General features: G+C 40.6%; 1 pseudogene; it reads left to right on the top strand.

Moving 5' to 3' along the window:
• Nucleotides 1–11,444: 11,444 nt before the first annotated feature.
• LOC140642257 (WD40 repeat-containing protein SMU1-like) lies at nucleotides 11,445–13,189 on the top strand (annotated as a pseudogene).
• Nucleotides 13,190–22,167: the final 8,978 nt, after the last annotated feature.

The raw sequence follows: 22,167 nt of genomic DNA, 5'->3' as shown, positions 1-22,167 counted from the left end.
TTATCTGAAGATGCTCAGAGTGCTATATGGGAACACAGATAAAGAATTTAACAAAATCAGAAAAACAATATAATAAAATGAGAAGTTCAACAAAAGCATAGAAAATAAAAAAGAACCAAACAGAATTTTGAATCTGAAGAATACAATGACTAAACTGAAGAATGCAATAGAGCTTTAACAACTGACTCCACCAAATAGAAGAAAGAATCAGTGAGCTGGAAGAGAGATCACTTGTAGTTATCTAGTCAGAGAAACAAACAGAAAAAAAGAATGAAAAAGAATGAAGAAAGCCTATGGCACACATAGAGAAATAAAAGAAAAAACTGACACATCACTAGAGTCCCAAAAGAAAAAGGGGCTAAAGATAATGCTTACATAAAGAAATACTGGTCAAGAACTTCCCAATCCTAAAGAGAGATTTGGCCATCCAAGTTTAATAAGCTAATAGATCTCCCCATAATTTCAATCCAAAATGACCTTCTACAATGAGTATTATAATAAAACTATCTAAAATCAAAGACAAAAATAAATTTTAAAGCAAAAGAAGAAAAACATATTCTCTCCTCCAAGGGAACCTACATAAGGTGATAAACAGATCTTTCAGCAGAAAAGTGGGATTATACATACAATGCATTGAAAGGATAAACTATCAAACATGAATACTTTATCCAGCAAAGTTGTCTTTCATAAGTGAAGGCAAGTTGAAACAAGCAAACAAACAGAAGCTGAAGGAGTTCATCAACCACTGGTCCTATGTTACAAGAAAGAGTTTTTCAAGCTGAAAGGAAAGGATGCTAATTAGTAACATTAAAATATACAGCAATCTGATAAAGCTTAGCATAAAGTCAGATTTAGCACACTTTAATACCATACTGTAGAGGATAATTAACCACTTAATTCTAATATAAAGGTTAAAGAAAATAAGTATTAAAATAGCTATGCAATAGCTTGTTAAACAGTGTACAAGATAAAAAGGTGCAAAGTGTAACATCAAAAACATAAGATGGGGGCAGGTGGATAAGAGTGAAGAATTTTGTCATGCAATCAAAGTTAAGTTGCTAGCTTAAAATAGACTGTTACATTAGCAAGATGTGTCAGGTAAGTAAGCCTCATGCTAACCACAAAACACAAACCTACAGTAAATACATACAAGATAAAGAGAAGGTAATCAAAGTATATGACTACAGAAAAGCATCAATTCAGAAAGGATGATGGCCAAAGAGAAATAAAAGAACATAAAAAGCCTTACAAAAAAAATTAACAAGATAATGATAGTCTTGAGACTATCAGTAATGACTTTACTTATCAGTAATCACATCAAGTATAAATGGATTAATTCTCTAATCACAAGATAAAGAATAGTAGAATGAATTTAAAAAATAAGACTTACCTATATTATGCCCACAAGAGACTCACTTCAACTTCAAGAACATACATAGGCTCAAAGAAAAAGGTGAGAAAAAATATTCCATGCACATGGAAACTCTTCAGCAATAATGTTTTTTTAATTTTTTAAAATATTTTTATTTGTTTACTCATAAGAGAAACAGAGAGAAGTCAGCATAGGCAGAGGGAGAAGCAGGCTCCCTGCAGGGAGCCTGATGTGGGATTCGATCCCAGAACTCTGGGATCACACCCTGAGCGGAAGGCAGACACTCAACTGCTGAGCCACTCAGGGGTCCCAACAATAACATTTTTAAGATTAAAGTATGTACATTGTTTTTTAGACATAATACTACTGCACACTTAATAGACTACAATATAGTAGCAACTTTTATATGCACTGGAAAAATAAAAAAATTCACTTGACTTGCTTTATGGCAATATTTGCTTCATTGTCGTGATCTGGAACCAACCCCTCAACACCTCCTAGATGGGCCTGTATTTATTCTTCTCAAGTGCAGGGGGAACATTTTCCAGGATACTCATATGTTAATTCATTGAAATGTCTTAGCAAATTTAAGAAGACTGAAATCATACCAAGTGTCTTTTCTGACCATAAGGACATGAAGCTGACAAGAAAGAAAGCTGGAAAATTCATAAATATGTGGAGATTAAACAACATACTACTAAACAACCAGTGGATCAAAGATGAAATCAAAAGAGAAATTAGGTTCTTTTCAAAGATTTTATTTATTTATTTATTCATGAGAGACACCCAGAAAGAGGCAGAGACACAGGCAGAGGGAGAAGCAGGCTCCCTGCAGGGAGCCCCATCTCAGGACCCGGGAATCATGACCTGAGCTGAAGGCAGATGCTCAACCACTAAGCGACCCAGATGTCCCAAGAAAAATGGTTTTAGAGTGGAAGATTGTGATAATGCAGTTAAGAGCAAATTGGAATCCAGGAACTGTATGTGTGTGTATTTTCTTTTCTTTTGTCTAGAATTCTGGTTTTATAAAGGAAAATTCTGCTTATTTAATCTGAAGTTTCATACCATGGTTGCACATTAAAATTTCCTGGGAACTCTTTTAAGAACCTAGAGGCCCAGTTACCTCTCCAGAGGGCATTAAATCAGTTTCCTACATGGGGCCCAGGCATTAGGATTCATTGGCCTCAAATATTTTCATTAACACTGTCATCTCTGTAAAACTTGTAGTATAAATTACAATTTACATATCAACAGGCTCGTTTTACCTTCTAGGATTCCAAAAGACTTTTTTCTAAAGAGAAAAAAAAAATTGTTTTAGAGAAAAAAAAAGTCATCAGTGAAGATGCTAAATATATAATTCTTTGCCTGAAGCAGAGTGAGTGACAGGAAGTGGACTTTGGTTGAATCTTGAGTGAAAGTGTTTGCTCTTTGAATGTACAACCTTAGATGAACTATTCTATAGGTCACTCACTCATTTTGGGTAGAGGTGGAGTGAAAAGAAGGTCAGAGCATATCCATCAATCTTGATGTTGAAGGCAAGGTTATTGACAAAAAGGAGCTGATCCATCACACTCAGAGCACTCCCTTTCAAATAAAATGCTTTCTATTTGTCACGTGGGCATCATGCACAGATATATCCACTGGGGGGGGGGTGCATGTATTAATGCACACAATGGATATTTTGTAATTTTATCCTTCATATTTCCCCCTTTCTGGTCTTGTTCTGATTAATTTTTTAAGGGGCACAAAATGAAGAGAACCTTTAGAAAGTTTTAGTGCCAAACCTTACAAAATGGCCAGCTTCAAAAATTAGCTCAGTTTATGTTACTTAAATTTAAAAAATGATGTGTTTTTCTTCTTTTCTATAGAGCACTGTGTTTAAGATCAAGGATACCAGAGCAAGGCTACCATTCAAATCATGATTAAAATATTTGCTAGCAGTTGGCAAGTTTCTTCACCAGCCCCACTTTCTGTATTAATAAAATGAGTGAAACACTTGAAAAATACTGCCTGGCACACTGTAAGCTCCATTGATATATTTGTGTTCTGTAATGTTCATCACACACACTTTTATTTGCAAGTAAGGACATATTCCTGCAATAAGAAAACAAAACAAAGCACCAGAGATTATAAAGTATTTCAAAGAGAATCAGAAGTCTGCTGCTTAGACCCCCTATGTGGTCTGGGGCTGGTGTCTTAGCTTCAATAGCTCTTTTATGAAGGTGAGTCCTATTAACTCCCACTGTTAGCCTAACCCAAAGTTACAAGGAGAGGTGGCTGGCAAGATACAAGCCACAAGACAGGTGGCTGGATTGATTATTAAAATGACACTGTTTGTTTATGATATACCCATGATCAGGTTGTGTTCACAAATGAAAGCTCAAAGTTCAGAGAAGATAACTATTTTAGATTGAGCCAGACTTTGGTGGCTTCTCTTGAGTTGAGACTTTTCCTTAGCAGAAGAACAGAAATCTAAAGTTTGCTGCTTCCGCATTAGTAAACACATGATTGCAAGGCTTCTGAGGCATCTGTGATTCTGTCATTGTTGGGACCAGAGGCTGCCTCTCAGGAAAGCGTGGAGCTCCACAGTCACTGCATGGCGGGGCCAGGAATGATTCTTGCAAAGACAGGCTGTGGTTTGCAGAGACTCTTGGAATTGCTTATACTCTCACAGCCCTTCCCAATTGTCCTTCAGGGTAGAAGCGCTTTGAAAGCGCCTCCCAAGTGGCTAGCTCTTTTTGGCATAAAACTCTAAATTCACTACTACTGAAAATAAATAGACTTGATTAAAACCATTGGAGAAATAACCCTAAGATGAAATATTTGAATAAATATGAATATTATTAAAATAGAACATTTATAATTATAGACAAATATGTATGATTAAATTTCATTACTAAATATTGTATTTATATATAACTATTAATCAAAGGATGAATTTATAGATATATAAATAGATAAATATATAGATCTCTATCTATCTATCTATCTATCTATCTATCTATCTATCTATCCGATTCAAGAAGGAAATTATTTGAGTCTTAAAAGTATCAGCCTACCCCCTCCACTTTCCCTAGCCTCATGCTTCTGGTTCCATGTTCCATTTTCCAGCAAGAGTTTGTAAAACTCCCCAAACAAAATGATCAGGATTTATTAACCTCCAGTAAATGCAAGAAAGGCCTGCAACTACAATTTAGCTGAAAAGAAAAAAAAAATTTGACTTGACTCTTCAGCTCAAACCTTTGAAAATACTATAGCTTCTTACAGGTTGGCTCCTCACATTTTAAAATCTGCTCTATCAAAATAGAATCCTGAGACAGATACTACTGCATCTGCTCACAAATGCCCTTAGTTCAGATGCTATTTCTTCTTAGTATATTTTTGTTTCATTTACAGAGAAGTTAAGATTGCATGGTCAATTCCCATTTGGCAAATAGAAGTTGCAAGTTTCCTTTTAATTCTATTGGCCACCTTGGCTGTAACTAATCTTAATTTTCAGTCTTCTACCAATTTTCTACTATATGAAAAATCACTCTTGTTATATATAATTTGCTATAAAAATTGCACACATAATCTCAATCAGAAACCAAAGAAATGTATAATATATAACTACAAACATATAAACATTCCAATATATATGTGCATGAACTTGCATTTCCTTATTTTTTTCAGTAATGCAAAAAGATAAAGTGATAGAGATAAGATTATAATTATTTGTAAGTCTTAGGCTGTCATCTTATTGACAGTAAATCAAAATGTGGATGGTGATAATGTTTTCTTCCACAAGAGTAAACTTACTAAAAAAAAAAAAAAAACAGTCTACAGGAGGAAATATTAAGGATCCAGTTGCTTCTGCAGCCAATTTTGCCATATGTTAATACTGGATGTATTTTTTGACACTTGACGTTTCAATAAAAACAAAGTAACACTTATGTTGAATGTCATATAGTATGACTTTCTGAGATTCTGGTAACAATGTGCCCATTTTAACTTAGAAATCTGCCTTAAGCAGTGACACTTTGAAGAGGCAGGGGATATTAACACCAACCTGAAACCCACAGAAGGCCCCAAACTCTAACTTTAGTTGGTAGAGTTAATGTGTTCTACTTCCAATTATTTACTGAACTACATTACTTTGCATTTGATTTTGTCTGTTCCCCTTGAAGTCAGCCAGCCCAAGGAAGAGGGACCTACACAAATTCTACACTGGCCCAACAGCCTCCATTTCTAAGACTTCACTTATCGAAGGGCACCTTCACCAACCAGACCTGTTGTGCAGGCTAAAACAAAGGACACAGCTGAACAGGACCAGAAGCTTGGCTAAATTGGGACTGTTTGCATAGAGTACAGAATGCCAAAGAGACAGAAAACTGTCCCTTGCAGCACTTTGGAAGAGCAGAACCTTAATAGGCTCATCACTTACAGAGGCTGAACACCTGCCTAGGGACAGATAAATAAATGGCAGAGCTAAAAAAAAAAAAAAAAAAAAAATTGGCAGAGCTGTCACATGAACCCATTTCTCTCCCGGTGGAACTTCCCAGCACCAAAGCCACCATCTTTCTGTGAGTGCTACCCACAAGGAGGCAGGTGGTAGAGTGGGACTGAGTGAAACTAAAGCTGCATGAGCCCAAAGCAACATCTTATCTAAAGGCGTTGAGAATAAATAAATAAATAAATAAATAAATAAATAAATACATTGAGAATAGAGAATACAAATTACTCAGGGAGGTCCACTTCCTTTACTAGGATTCTTTGTTGGAATTTGAACTCTGTTCTTCTAGGGCAGCAAAAGAATGAGTCTCTTCAAAATGTAATTTCCCTCTAGTTCCATCACAAATGATGAATCACTGAACTCTACCTCTAAAGCTAACTACACATTAATTAATTGAATTTAAATAAAATAAAATAAAATAACTTTTAAATGTGATTTCCTCTGCAGAGTATATCTTATATAAATATATGTTTTAATATATAATATAAAACATATAAAATAAATTAAATATATTTTAATAAATTAATTAAATATATTTTATTTAATAAATAAATTAATTAAAAATAATAAATTACACACTCACACTTCAGAGGAAATCTTTCAGTAAGTATGAATATCTGGGTTATGGAAACATACTTCAAGTTGCTTTCAAAATTTGCAGGTATGGGGCACCTCAGTGGCTCACTCAATCAGATAAGTGTCCAGTTGTTGATTGCAGTTCAGGTCATGATTTCAGAGTCCTGAGATGGAGCGCCATGTCAACTCTGTGCTCAACAATGAGTCCACTTGAGATTCCCTCTCTCTCCATCTGCCCCTCCCCACCTCTCACCCTCTCTTTCTCTCTAAAGTGAATAGATACATGTATTTTTTGTTTTAATTTAGAGGTACAGGGCATCACCTTTCAGTGTACATTAATTATCTTTAATATTTTCTTATCCTAGATGAAATAAGCAAAGTGAGAAAAAGCATATTGGGTTCTGTTGTGTTTTTCTACTCTACAGACTATCAAACTAGTACATAAAACAGGAAGCAAAATTATGATACATAAATGTTGGCAATGAGCCTTAAAGAATGAGTTTTTCTGGGGCTTAAAAGGAAGCCTGTGTTTTTCCTGAAAGAAAAATATTATTTATACCTTCAAATATAATGTGGAAGTTAATTATTATAGAGACATTATTTTCATTCAGTGTTTGCAATCGCTAGGTAGAATGATAGTTCCCAGACAGACGGCAGGAAAGGTTGACATTTGGAAAAACAATTTGGTCACGCACTGTTTCAGTGTAGAGACCTAAGTTAAGAAGTTGTGCCAAACGTCTGGGCCATTAAAAATCCAAAATGTATTTGTGGGGGTAGGAAGCAACAATTGAATAATATGAAAGTTAAAAGGAAGGCATAGGGATCCCTGGGTGGCGCAGCGGTTTGGCGCCTGCCTTTGGCCCAGGGCGCCATCCTGGAGATCCGGGATCGAGTCCCACGTCGGGCTCCCGGTGCATGGAGCCTGCTTCTCCCTCTGCCTGTGTCTCTGCCTCTCTCTCTCTCACTGTGTGCCTATCATGAATAAATAAAAATTAAAAAAAAGAAAATTAAAAAAAAAAAGGAAGGCATAATTTGGAGTACTAAAGAAAGATGGAGAGTCCCCTGCATAAGTTTGCAATGAGGGGTACCTGGGTGGCTCAGTCAGTTGAGTGTCTGCCTTTAGTTAGGGTGGTGATCTAGGGGTTCTGGGATTGAGCCCAGCATTGGGTTCTCTGCTCAACAGTGAGTCTGCTTCTCCCTCACTCTCTGCTCCTCTCTGCTTCTGCTTGCTCTCATGCTCTCATGCTCTCTCTCTCTCTCTCTCTCAAATAAATAAATAAAATCTTTAAAAAAAATTGTCAGTATTCACTGAGGAGAAGTTACAGAAAGTTGTGCTGATTGTGGAAACAAGAAGAGGGGATGGCGATAAGAGGTAGGTTTCGACCTTCAAAGAATAAGTTTCCAAGAGAAGAATAATGTTTCTAAGTAGCACTGGATGGTGGGAGAATGCTAATGGGTTCTTTATGCTCTATAGCATGAGGTGTGTGAGTTAATAAGGAGGTTTTAACCTAGAAAACCAGAAAGAATGTACGATCTTTCAAGGAGAATACCAGGAACCAAAAGTTAAACAGAAGAAGCATCTTCTGAACAAGTAAAGGATTCAACAGAACAATGGAAAATAAGATAACTTTAAAATGCATAGAAGTGGTAGAAGCAGGATCTTGGTGGAGGAATCATAAAGCCTCAGGGCAATTAGATTTCAGGTGTCAAAAGCTAAAGAGCTCAAGGGTCATCCCAATGGAGTTCTCAGAGTACATCTCTGAGTCTTCATTTCAGCACCCCAGAAGAGAACTATTCCATTTGTGGGAAGAGCAAATCCTCCAACTATTCCCAGGAAAGTCAGAAAGAAGGTTGCAGCAAGTCTGGAAAACATAGTTTAGATTCCATATTATTACAGAAAGATCTGCATAGAGTGAGATATAGACTATCAAAAGTGCAGGCAACATGCAAAAGATGTGGAGCAACCATAGATGACCCATTTCTACTAGATCTTGTGTACTCATGCCCTTGCACAACACATGACACTGGTAGATGTTCTACAGCTATTAAATTGAATATGAATGAGCATAACATAAACAAGTAGGACTTCAGATTTTTTTCAACCAGAATTTCACCTGGTGACAAAGTCTGTCACCTACACAGCTGCATGTATCACAGGCAGCAGTGGCCAGGGCACCCCCTAGTACAGGGATCTGTACTGTAACCTAAAAATGGATGGAAATGGGGACATATTTTTGTAAGGATAAATTCATTTCTCGTCCCTAGGGTCTGAACTTGTAAATGTCAATGAAAAATATAAATTTACAACTGCTATTCCCTTGGCAAATAGTGTAGCAAATTATCTAAAGAAAGCCAACTGGCTTCTATGAGAAAACAAGCTGGTTATTGCCTATGTACAATCCTGACTACGTGACCACTATGGATTTGGAGTTGCGTTAGAATAAGATACAGTTTCTGTGGCAGACAGTGGGATCAATATGGATCACTTACATAGAGAAATGGCCCAGACTAGAAGTGGGAATGTGGGGGAAAACCCTAGGTGGGTGGAAGATGGAAGGGAACTTTGGAAAGATAAGTGTTAGAGAGGGGAGACAGGTCAGGAATAAGGAAACTCAGCAGGAAGATGTCTCTCTTTTCCTGATAGCTCACTCAGAATAGTGGGACTTAGGAGTTCCAGAAAGAAAATTGTACTTTTAAGAAATTTTATTTTTATTTCTTGATTTTTCTCCTAATCTCCCCTTTGTTTTTGCTTTCACAGGTTACTACTATCTCTGACAAGAGGAATCAGGGAGCTTTTGGATTCCCTTGGGCTCAGTGTAATGGGAACAAGCAATATCCCTACTTAACTCCTACCAGGGGCCAAAGTGATGGAGGTGAGCTCAAGGGCAAGAAATGTGGAGGGCAGAGTGGCACCTGTCTTTCAGCTATCCTTTGCTGATGGGAAAGCCTCCTTCCACTGGGAAGCTTGGAGGTTTAAGGTTTTATTTTATTTGGTTTTAAATAACCAAAAAAACCACAATCAAAATAACAACTAATATTTATTAAGCAATTTATTAAACAATGCCAGACCCTGTGCCACACCCTTTAGATATTTTTTAACTTATTAAATACTCCCCTAACACCCCCTGCTTCAGATGAGAATCTTCAGGTCAGAGAAGTTAAAGAAATTCACCATGACCATACAGCTAGGAGGTTAGGGAACCAGAGTTAGTCTTGGTCACCAAATACACCACAATATTTGCTATAAAGATGGGACAGTGGGTATCAGCTCACACTGTTCTTGTCAGTTCTGAAACCAACCACCTTACCAGACCCCTGCACTCTTATAGGAGAGTCATCCTTATCCCACTCCCTGACCCCAAGGAACCCCCCAAGTGCCACTGTAGGGTCATGTCCTGCCTCACTTACCCTGGGTCTGTCCTGACTCTTGTATAAGCTCCCTTAGATGTCATACTTGACATCTGACAGCTACTGTTCAGAGCTGCTTTTGGCCAAATTTCATTCATCTGGTCTCTTTTTCTCTTTGGTATACAAACCCAGACCACTTCAGTCTACTCCTACCCATGGCTCTGACATCAAGGGCAACAACAGCCAGGTTGCTGAATTCCTAGAGGCCATTCCTTAGAGTCCTCTCCATAATTTTAGGTGCCTAGTCATTTCCTTGTTAGCACAGACAGTTAAACACTGCCCACAGAAATCCCTGTGTAATTCTAAACCTCCCTACCCTAATAAATTTCAACGAGGCTAAAATCTATCTCAGCTAGTACACAGGTAATCGATAAGAATTAGGTTCTCTCCCTTATTCTCCATTAGCACTTGTTAGCATGAACTGGAACCCTGAAAGTAAATGGGCAGGTTACAATTGATTTTCACCTCCCACCTGGAGTCACTAAGCAGCCTCCAGTGACACAGATGCAGGGTGCTAGTGGGATTGAGTTTACATCTTTTCTAGGGTGAAAACAGAGCAGGATTAAAACTGTGTGCTTCCAGAGTCTTTGCTTATGTAGTACAGAAGTACAGGTGGGTGAAAGCCCACCAGACTGAGATATGAGAGCAGCTTCCCCTGTTCTGGGTGCAATGCACTTCCGAGTTTGGGAGCAGATGCCCCTTGGTAATGGAGAGAGTGTGAAGGAAGTTCTGGTCTGAGCCTCACTCCACACAGGCCCCGGCTGGCAAGGGGCCTGTGTCCTGACTTAAGTCATGAGCAGTTACAGTGAACGGATTATTCAAAAGTTGGGTCCGTAGACAGAGGTGGGGGCATTCAGAATGTAGTAAGAAGACTGGGTTCCAGCTTATTTCCCTGAATAGCAGAGCCCAATTCTTCCCTTTGTCCAAGGCAGAAAGAGCTCACTTGGGTTATTATCCAGGACCAGAGAAAAGAGTAAAGTCCCTGCACGAGAAAATTCTATGACAGCCTTCACAGCTATAGCATCTAAAAGAAAAAGGAACTGACTTTCTGTAGCAGCAATAACAGGACATTCCAGCTCTGGCACTCTTGTTGGGCTGTCAAGTATAAGCTTACCTCTCTGGTCAGCGTTTCTGAGTGCTGGAGAGGCCTGATACCTAACTTGGAGACCAAAAGAGGACAAGATATGTGGGACATAACTTTAGCTTGAAGACCACATTGGAGGAAGCTAGGGCCTGATGACCAATCACAGCCCCCTACTGGGGCAGGTAGCAGGGAAGAAACTCTTTAAAGCAAATAAAACATGGCACCCTGAGAACACATAAGGTGGAAAACATTTCATGATTACTTAGTAGACCTTGTTTTTCAATGTGTGGACCTTAGGCCAGTAGCAAAACCTGAGAACTTGTCAGAAATGGAGAATGTCGGGCCCCATCGCAGACCCAGTGAAATGTAAGGTGACCCTATGTACATAAAAGTCTAAGCCCACTCTAGTTTAGTGGTTTTCAAACTGGACTGAACATTAGAACACCAGAGGACCATCCAAACATTGTGATCTTGAAGACTGGAGTAAGTTCTGCACCCATGATGATAATATTATGTGGATGGAAATCAAGTCCTCAGATGTGATCCATCTTATCATGCAATATTTGAAGGAGAACAGTTTACATTAGGTATTAGCTACCTTACAGGAAGACACTACTGTGTTTCTGAATACCATGGACAGCACGGAAAGTGGCTGACATTGATAGTGGCCATTGGATACTGTTTTCAAGCTCTACAGTCTCTGAAACTGCCAGACAAAATCCTCATTGATCTCTATGAATGGGTTGTTCTGGAACTGATAGAGCTGCATGAACGGGGGGCTGCCAGGTCACTCCTGAGACAGACTGACCCCATGATCATGTTAAAAACAAACAAACTACAGCCAGAGGGGTATGTTCATTTGGAGAGCCTCTTCGCCAGGTCTTATTTTAATCCTGGTGAGGAATACCCAAATAGAAGTAGTAACAAGCAGTGATTGTGCAGGCCTTAGCTGGGGAAGTCAGAGTGGTGCCTCCATCTCATCTCATGGCATTGACATTGCTGGGATAGGCACTGAAGTGGCAGCAGCACAGGGGTTGTTCCTTCCTGGTGTGACCATAGATCTGTTCTGAGGAAAAGCAGTTATCAAAGATGTGGAAAAAGAAAAGTTTCCTACACATCTGAGCACGCATATTAAGTTTGGTCAGAAATCACATGTGGAATATGTTTGATTTTCTCCAGGTGGTCAGTATTTGGTCACTGAGGCTGTTGTTGGATTCACTGAAGCCTGGAACTGTGTAACTGGAAAAAATTAGGAAGGATCTTAAGCAGCAGGCCCACAATGACTTTATGATGATGGATGATGCTGTCTCCACATATGCTTCAGCAGCAATACAGAAATGCTAGCAACAGGGGCCCAAGGTGGACAAATCCAAGTATGGAAGATTTAGAGTGAATGGTGTTTGAAAGAGCACACAGTAAAGGTGTCACCTGTCTCAGCTTTTCTAAGGATAGCAATCAGATCCTTAGCTCCTCTTTTGATCAGACAATTAGAATTCATGGATTACAATCTGGGAAAACCCTGAAGGATGTCATGACCATTCCTCCTTCATAGTGAAGCAACTTTTATAAAAAGATGGACATTATATTATTAGCACATCCTCTGCTGGCACGGTGAAAATCTGGAACATGAAGACCTCACAGTGCTCAAATACCTTTAAATCCCTGGGCAGCACTGCAGGGGCAGATATCACTGTCAACAGTGTGATCCTGCCTCTTAAGAACCCAGAGCACTGGGATCCCTGGGTGGCGCAGCGGTTTAGCGCCTGCCTTTGGCCCAGGGCACGATCCTGGAGACCCGGGATCGAATCCCACATCGGGCTCCCGGTGCATGGAGCCTGCTTCTCCCTCTGCCTGTGTCTCTGCCTCTCTCTCTCTCTCTCTCTGTGACTATCATAAATAAATAAAAAATTAAAAAAAAAAAAAAGAAAAAAAAAGAACCCAGAGCACTTTGTGGTGTGCAATAGATCAAATAAAGGCAGGGACAGATTGACAGAAGCTTCAGGTCTGGTAAGAGAGAAAGTGAGGATTTTGTTTTCTGCACTCTCTCCCCGTGGCAAATGGATCTACTGTGCAGGGGAGGACTCTGTGCTGTCCTCTTTTAGCACAGTCACTGGCAAACTGGTGCAAACTGGCACTGGCAAACTGGCAAACTGTGACAGTTCACAGGAAGGATGTGCTTGGCATCACATGTCACCCTCATCAGAACCTGATTGTTACCTACAGTGAAGGTGGACTCCTAAAGCTCCGGAAACCCTAATTCCACTTTTCTTTTAAAATTTGCTTGAGGGAGGGGCGGAGCAAGATGACAGAGGAGTAGGGTCCCCAAGTCACCTGGCCCCACCAACTTACCTAGATAATTTTCAAACCATCCTGAAGGCCTACGAATTCGACCTGAGATTTAAAGAGAGAACAGCTGGAATGCTACAGAGAAGAGTTTGCGCTTCTAACAAGGTAGGAAGGCAGAAAAAAAAATAATAATAATAATAATAATCCAGTGGGGGAGGGGCCCCGCGAGGAGCCAGGCTAAGGCCGGGCGGGCGGGGGGAGCTTCCAGGACAGGAAAGCCCCGCCCCGGAGGAGCAGAAACTTTAAAAATCTGCACCGGATTCTTCCCGGACAGAAAGGAGCTCAGCAGGGAACTCGAGCAGAACCGCAGGAGGGCCGTGGAGCCTCCAGGTTCCCGGGGTCACCGACAGAGGAGGTGCGCCCGGGGAGAGCGCGCTGCACGCCGCCCGCGGAGCTCCGTAAAGGGCTGGAGCGCACGCCAGGCGGGTCCTCAGGGGGGAAGCCGGGCGGGGCGGGGGGGGGGCGGCTCCAGGTGAGGGGGCTGCACCTGCTGCCTTCGGGAGCCGCGGCCCGGGAGCGCGATTCCAGCAGCGCAGGCCCCGGATCTCAGGGCGCGGGGGACACAGCCCAGGACCCTGCACTGCCCCCGGGACAGGCGGAGGCGGGGGGCACCCAGGACAGCGAGGACGCTCCTGCCGCGGAGCCCTCCCAAGCGGTGCAGGTCAGCGCCCGCCCCCGAGCATCCAGCCAGCGCGGACCTGGAGACTGAGGCAGTTACCGTGGGAGCTGACTCCGGGGCTGGAGGGCTGGTCGCCGCCAGGGCTTTCCTCCTGGTGTCACCCTGTGCCTCAGAGGGGTGGGGCCGCCAGGGAAGAGGGGCCTCACAGGACAAACAGCTCCCACTGAGCCGGGGACCCGGCAGGGGGTGGGGCATCTCCCCCAGGTGCACACCCCTGAGAACCAGCACAGCAGCCCCTCCCCCAGAAGACCAGCAGGAAGGACAGGGGAAGAGCAAGTTCCTGACCAAGCAGTGCTGGAAAGCTCCAGAAGAATTCGAGGGATTTACAGTATAGAACTAGAGGATGCCCCTCCTTGTTTTTTGGTTTTGCTTTGTTGTTTCTTTTTTTTTCTTCCTTTTTCCACTAAATGCATTTTTAGCACTCTGCACTGAACAAAATGACTAGAAAGAAGAACTCACCACAGAAGAATCAGAAACAGTACTCACTGCAACAGGGTTACAGAATTTGGATTACAATTTGATGTCAGAAAGCCAATTGAGAAGCACAATTATAAGGCTACAGGTGGCTTTGGAAAAAAGCATAAAGGATTCAAGAGACTTCATGACTGCAGAATTTAGATCTAATCAGGCCAAAATTAAAAATCAGTTAAATGAGATGCAATCCAAACTGGAGGTCCTATTGATGAGGGTTAAAGAGATAGAAGAAAGAGTGAGTGACATAGAAGACAAGTTGATGGCAAGGAAGGAAGCTGAGGAAAAAAGAGAAAAACAACTAAAAGACCACGAGGAAAGGTTAAGGGAAATAAATGACAGCCTTAGAAGGAAAAACCTATGTTTAATTGGGGTTCCAGAGGGCGCTGAAAGGTACAGAGAACCAGAAAGAATATTTGAACAAATAAAATCATAGCTGAGAACTCTAATTTGGGGAGGGAAACTGGCATTCAGATCCATGAGATAGAGAGATCTCCCCTAAAATCAATAAAAACCGTTTAACACCTCGACATTTAATAGTGAAACTTGCAAATTACAAAGATAAACAGAAAATCCTTAAAGCAGCAAGAGACAAGACAAGAGATCCCTAACTTATATGGGGAGAAATATTAGATTAACAGCAGACCTCTCCACAGAGAACTGGCAGACCAGAAAAGGCAGGCGGGTATATTCAGGGTCCTAAATGAGAAGAACATGCAGCCAAGAATATATTATCCAGCAAGGCTCTCATTCAGAATAGAAGGAGAGATAAAGATCTTCCAAGATACACAGAAACTGAAAGACTATGTGACCACCAAACCAGCTCTGCAAGAAATATTAAGGGGGACTCTGTAAAACAAAGAGGAAGTCCAAAGAATTAAGCCACAAAAACAGGGACTGAATAGGTATTATGATAACACTAAATTCATAGCTTTCAATAGTAACTCTGAATGTGAGTGGGCTTAATGATCCCACCAAAAGTCCCAGGGTTTCAGACTGGATAAAAAAGCAAGACCCATCTCTTTGCTGTCTACAAGAGACTCATTTGAGACCTAAGGACACCTCCAGCCTGAAAATGATAGGTTGGAGTACCATTTACCATTCAAATCATCCTCAAAAAAAAAAAAAAAAAAAAAAAAAAAAAAAAAAAAAAACAGGGGTAGCAATCTTCAAATCAGATAAATTAAAGTTTATCCCAAAGACTGCAGTAAGAGATGAAGAGGACACTATATCATACTTAAAGGATTATCCAACAAGAGGACCTAACAATTGGGCAGCCCAGGAGGCTCAGCAGTTTAGCACTGCCTTCAGCCCAGGGCATGATCCTGGAGACCCGGATCGAGTCCCACATCAGGCTCCCTGCATGGATCCTGCTTCCTCCTGTGCTTGTGTCTCTGCCTCTCTCTCTCCCTGTGTCTCTCATGAATAAATAAATAAAATCTTTTTTTATAAAAAGAGGACCTAACTATCATGAATATTTATGCCCCTAATGTGGGAGCTGCCAAGTATATCAATCAATTAATAACCAAAGTTAAGACATACATAGATAATAATATACTAATACTGAGAGACTTGAACACAGCACTTTCTGCAAATGACAGACTTTCTAAGTGCAACATCTCCAAAGAAACAAGAGCTTTAAATGATATACTGGACCAGATGGATTTCAAGATAGCTACAGAACTTTACACCCAAATGCAACTGAATACACAATCTTCTTAGGTGCACATGGAACTTTCTCCAGAACAGACCACAAACTGGGTCACAAATCAGGTCTTAACGATACCAAAAGATTGGAATTGTCCCCTGCATATTTTCAGACCATAATGCTTTGAAACTTGAACTCATGCACAAGAAGAAATTTGGAAGAAACTCAAACACATGGAGGATAAAGAGCATCCTGTTTAAGACTAAAGGGTCAACCAGGAAATTAGAGAAGAATTGAAAAGTTTCATGGAAACTAATGAGAATGAAGATACAACCATTCAAATTTTTTGAGATACAAGAAAAGGAGCCTAAGAGGGAAATACATCGCAATACAAGCATCCCTCAAAAAATTAGAAACAACTCAAATACACAAGCTAACCTTGCACCTAAAGGAAATGGAGAAAGAACATCAAATAAAACCTAAACCAAGCAGAAGAAGAGGGTTAATAATGATTCGAGCAGAACACAATGAAATAGATACCAGAAGCACCGTAGAACAGATAAACAAAATCAGGACTTGGTTCTTTGAAAGAATTCATCAGATAGATAAACCATTAGCCAGCCTTATAAAAACAAAAGAGAAAAGACTCTAAATAAAATCATGAATGAAAAGGGAGAGATCACAACTAATACCAATGAAATACAAACAATTTTAAAAACATATTATGGGCAGCTATACGCCAATAAATTAGGCAATCTAGAAGAAATGGATGCATTTCTGGAAAACCACAAACTACCAAAACTGGAACAGGAAGAAATAGAAAACCTGAACAGGCCTAAAACCAGGAAGGAAATAGAAGCAGTCATCAAAAACCTCCCAAGACACAAAAGTCCAGGGCCAGATGGCTTCCCAGGGGAATTCTATCAAAAGTTTAAAGAGGAAACAATACCTGTTCTACTAAAGCTGTTCCAAAAGACAGATAGGAATGGAATACTTCCAAACTCATTTAATGAGGCCAGCATCACCTTAATTCCAAAACCAGACAAAGACCCCACCAAAAAGGAGAATTATAGACTAATACCCCTGATGAACACAGATGCAAAACTTGTCAACAAGATACCAGTCAATACGATCCAACAGTACATGAAGAAGATTATTCACCATGACCAAGTGGGATTTATCCCCAGGATGCAAGGCTGGTTTAACACTCGTAAAGCAATCAACATGATAGATCATATCAACAAGACTAAAAACAACAAGCATATGATCATCTCAATAGATGCAGAGAAAGCATTTGACAAAATACAGCATCCATTCCCTATCAAAACCCTTCAAAGTGTAGGGATAGAAGGAACATTCCTCAGCATCTTTAAAGCCATCTATGAAAAGCCCACAGCAAATATCATTCTCAGTGGGGAAAAACTTAGAGTCCCCTAAGATTAGGAACACGACAGGGATGTCCACTCTCACCACTGCTATTCAACATAGTACTAGAAGTCCTAGCCTCAGCCTTCAGGCAACAAAAAGAAATAAAATGCATTCAAATTGGCAAAGAAGAGGTAAAACTCTCCCTCTTTGCAGATGACATGATACTGTACATAGAAAACCCAAAAGACTCCACCCCAAGATTGCTCGAACCGATACAGCAATTCAGCAGTGTGGCAGGATACAAAATCAATGCCCAGAAATCAGTGACATTTCTATACACTAACAATGAGACCAAAGAAAGAGAAATTAATGAGTCAATCCCATTTACAATTGCACTCAAAAGCATAGAATACCTAGAAATAAACCTAACCAAAGAGGTAAAGGATCTATACCCTACAAACTAAAGAACACTTCTGAAAGAAATCGAGGAAGACACAAAGAGATGGAAAAATATTCCATGCTCATGGATTGGAAGGATTAATATTGTGAAAATGTCAGTGCTACTCAGGGCAATGTACACATTCAATGCAATCCCTATCAAAATACCATGGACTTTCTTCAGAGAGTTGGAACAAATCATGTTAAGATTTGTGTGGAATCAGAAAAGACCCTGAATAGCCAGGGGAATATTGAAAAAGAAAACCAGAGCTCGGACATCACAATGCTGGATTTCAGGTTGTACTACAAACCTTTGATCATCAAGGCAGTGTGCTCCTGGCACAAAAACAGACACATAGATCAATGGAACAGAATAGAGAACCCAGAAATGGGCCCTCAACTCTATGGTCAGCTAATATTCGACAAAGCAGGAAAAACTATCCACTGGCAAAAAGGACAATCTCTTCAATAAATGGTACTGGGAAAATTGGAGAGCCACGTGCAGAAGAATGAAGCTAGACCACTCTCTTGCACCACACACAAAGATAAACTCAAAATAGTTGAAAAATCTAAATGTGAGACAAGAATCCATCAAAATCCTAGAGGAGAACACAGGCAACACCCTTTTTGCTCTTGGCCACAGCAACTTCTTGCAACATCCATCTATGAAGGCAAGGGAAACAAAAGCTAAAATGAACTAGGGGACTTATTCAAGATAAAAAGCTTCTGCACAGCAAAAGAAATAGTCAACAAACTAAAAGGCAGCCTACAGAATGGGAGAAGATATTTGCAAATGACCTATCAGAGAAAGGGCTAGTATCCAAGATCTATAAAGAACTTATTAAACTCAACAGCAAAGAAACAAACAATCCAATAATGAAATGGGCAACAGACATGAAGAGAAATCTCACAGAGGAAGACATAGACATGGCCAACAAGCACATGAGAAAATGCTCTGCATCACTTGCCATCAGGGAAATACAAATCAAAACCACAATGAGATACCACCTCACACCAGTAAGAATGGCTTCAATGAACAAGACAGGAAACAACAAATGTTGGAGAGGACATGGAGAAAGGAGAAGCCTCTTGTACTGTTGGTGGGAATGTGAACTGGTCAGCCACTGTGGAAAACTCTGTGGAGGTTCCTCAGAGAATTAAAAATAAAACTATCCTGCAACCCAGAAATTGCAGTGCTGGGGATTTACTCCAAAGATACAGATGCAGTGAATCGACAGGATACCTGTACCCCAGTGTTTCTAGCAGAAATGTCCACAATAGCCAAACTGTAGAAGCAGCCTCAGTGTCCATCGAAAGATTAATGGATAAAGAAGATGTGGTCTATGTATACAATGGGATATTACTCAGCCATTAGAAATGACAAATACCCACCATTTGCTTCGACGTGGATGGAACTGGAGGGTATTATGCTGGGTGAAATAAGTCAATCAGAGAAGGACAAACATTATATGGTCTCATTCATTTGGGGAATATAAAAAATAGTGAAAGGGAATAAAGCGGAAAGGAGAGAAAATGAGTGGAAAATATCCGTGAGGGTGACAGAACATGAGAGACTCCTAACTCTGGGAAATGAACAAGGGGTAGTGGAAAAGGAGGTGGGCAGGGGTTTGGGGTGACCAGGTGACAGGCACTGAGGGGGGCACATGACAGGATGAGCACTGTATGTTATGCTATATGCTGGCAAATTGAACTCCAATAAAAAATATATAAAACAAAAACAACAACACAATTTGCTTGAGGGTATGTATTTGGGACACTTGTGGACTCGGTCAGTTGAGCATTGGACTCAATTTCAGCTCAGCTCCTGATCTCAGGGTCTGGGATTGAGCCCTGCCTCAAGCTCCATGTTCAGTGGAGAGTCTGCTTGAGATTCTCTCTCCTTCTGCCTCTGCCCTTCTCCTCCCTGCCCTTGTGCTCTCGCTCTCTCTCTAAAATCAATCATTCAATCTTTTAAAAAATAAAAAATAAAACTCTCTTGAGGGCATGTACTTAGATGAAAATATTTTCATGTATTACTTTTTTGGGGGGCAAAAGGTTACCTTTTCTAAGCCATTGTCTGAATTAGGCCCAAGAGTAATTTGGGGAGGTTTATATTCAAGTAGAAGTTACCTCTTTTTTAAATTTGTTTAAGGTATTCATTTATCTCTTTCTAATTGGGACAATCACTCAATGTTTTCAGTAGACTTCTACCTGGAGAGTGAAATACTGCTGTTTCTGAAAAAAACTATACTCCTCTGATTATTTGAAATGGTGATTAAAACATACTTCCTGCAGTACAACTTGTAAATAAGGAACTATCCAATATTCAGTAGCTCTTTGCAGTTACTTTGTTTTTAGACTTCATAAATTTTACACCTTTTAGAAACGATCCTAATCTTGAATCTACTCCCCAGTGATTCCTTAATTGGCCTGGGACACCAAGTGAGCCCTGGGATTTTTCAAAGCTCCCCAGTTGATTCTAACTTAAAACAAATATTGAAAGCCACGTTGTATCCAGACAGATGGTCCTCTCTACAAGGAGGGCCAGCAAGAAAGAGAAGGCTGGAAGGGTAGAGGCAATATTTGCAGACTAAAGGATACAGGCAGGCTGGTGGGCAATGTGAATCACAGACCCCAGAAAGAAGTGATAGGGCCCCAGGCACAGAACAGAAGCTGAGAGGCACACAGCAGGTTCAGGTAGTGGGTAGCTGATCAAGACAGTCACATGGTAGGTAAAAAAATAAATAATTTGGAGGACATGTCAAGGAACAAGGTAGAACCATAGTAATTAGGATGATGGCAGGGGTCAGAGAAAAATTATAGTCAGTTCTGCTGTAACTCAGGTTTGGAAAACACAAGTTTATTCCAATGTGATTGATACATTAGGGAACCGAGCACAAGGCAAGTTTTGTTTTTGCTTATACATGATGTCATCCATAGAAATACTGGTGAAAAAGAAAACTGCCCCTGATTGCAAGGGGCCTCATCGGGACACATACAGTACATACATGTGTGCACCTCAGATGCCCTCAGCTCACCATGTGTCCACATTGTGTTACAACTTTCCATCCAATCTCCCATCACCTTTCTTCCATCTCATCACTCTCCTGCTGTAACTCACAAGCTACACCCTCATCCAGCTTAGCCTGGGGCTTTTTTGTGGTATAATGCCGTATTTTTTGTGGTTTGTAGGTTTTTCTAGACCATCGAACATGTACAAAATGGCACTGTTATTTTTATTAGAATCCTACTTTTTTCTTCCTACCTGTTTAGATGAAGGTTTTGAGTGTTGTGTCCCTAATCCCACTATTCCCATAAACTCTGTGGAATTTGTTGTGAAGTTTTGCATAGCACTGTTGGTTTTTGAAGTCTGTATATTTCATTAGAGCAGAACCGACTATAAAATCAAGTGGATTTGATGTAGACTCATTTCCCTTCTAAATCAATGCTCGGGAAATTCTCCTTAAGGACAGGATTAAATAACAGATTTGAATGGGGCCATTTTCACCTCTGGAGAGAGGAAAGAGAAGGTAGTGAGGGATAGATTGTCAGGAAGTTCTTTGAAATGCCCAGTGGAGGGAATGGTACAGTGTAGGTGCAGAGGAAAGGGGTGCCAAATGATCAGAGAATGGAAAGGAGACATCCTTGATAACCTCATGTGCTTACAGAAGTTACTAGAAATCTAGAGAAGTGGAGTGCAGCTAAGTTCAGTGAGAAGCTGAAGAGTTTGGCCCATCTTCTCCAAGTAGTGAGTATGGTTTGTGAAGGTTTGGAGCAGGAGAATTACTCACTTGCTTTAGGAATAATCATATGATGCTGTCATACAGGCTGGATCTGGGGGACAGTGAGAGCAGAAACAGGAGGTTGGGGCTGTGGCCTTTGTGGAAGTAACTGGTCCTGAGTCTGGGCATGCCCGTGGGAATAGCAGCCTGCTTTCTCCTTGCCTCCTCATTGCAGCTTCCCAAAAAACTAACTTATCCTGGCTTTGCTTCATTAACTCTTCACACCTGAATCTGTCATGTAATGTCATGCCCTCCAAGCACCTCTTAAGAAGGCCACTCACAACCCCTTTCAACCAGACCTCTGGAAGCATACTTCCAGTCTTTGCCTTCATTGTCCTTTTTTACCCATTTCATTTTGTTGCCTCCAAACCAGTTCTCACAGCTGCCCCTCCTTTGCACTCTTCAACAGCACTGTTTTCTGGCCCTCTTCTTAGTTTTGTGTCCATCCTAGATTTGCTTGAGTCCCTGCCTCTCCCACTCTTAAATTCAGGGTTCTGTCATTG

This window comes from Canis lupus, chromosome 11, assembly GCF_048164855.1.
Source record: "Canis lupus baileyi chromosome 11, mCanLup2.hap1, whole genome shotgun sequence".
In the NCBI taxonomy this organism is placed as follows: domain Eukaryota; kingdom Metazoa; phylum Chordata; class Mammalia; order Carnivora; family Canidae; genus Canis; species Canis lupus.
Note: the sequence above shows the minus strand (reverse complement) of the source record. Positions and strands in the feature narration are given on the sequence as shown.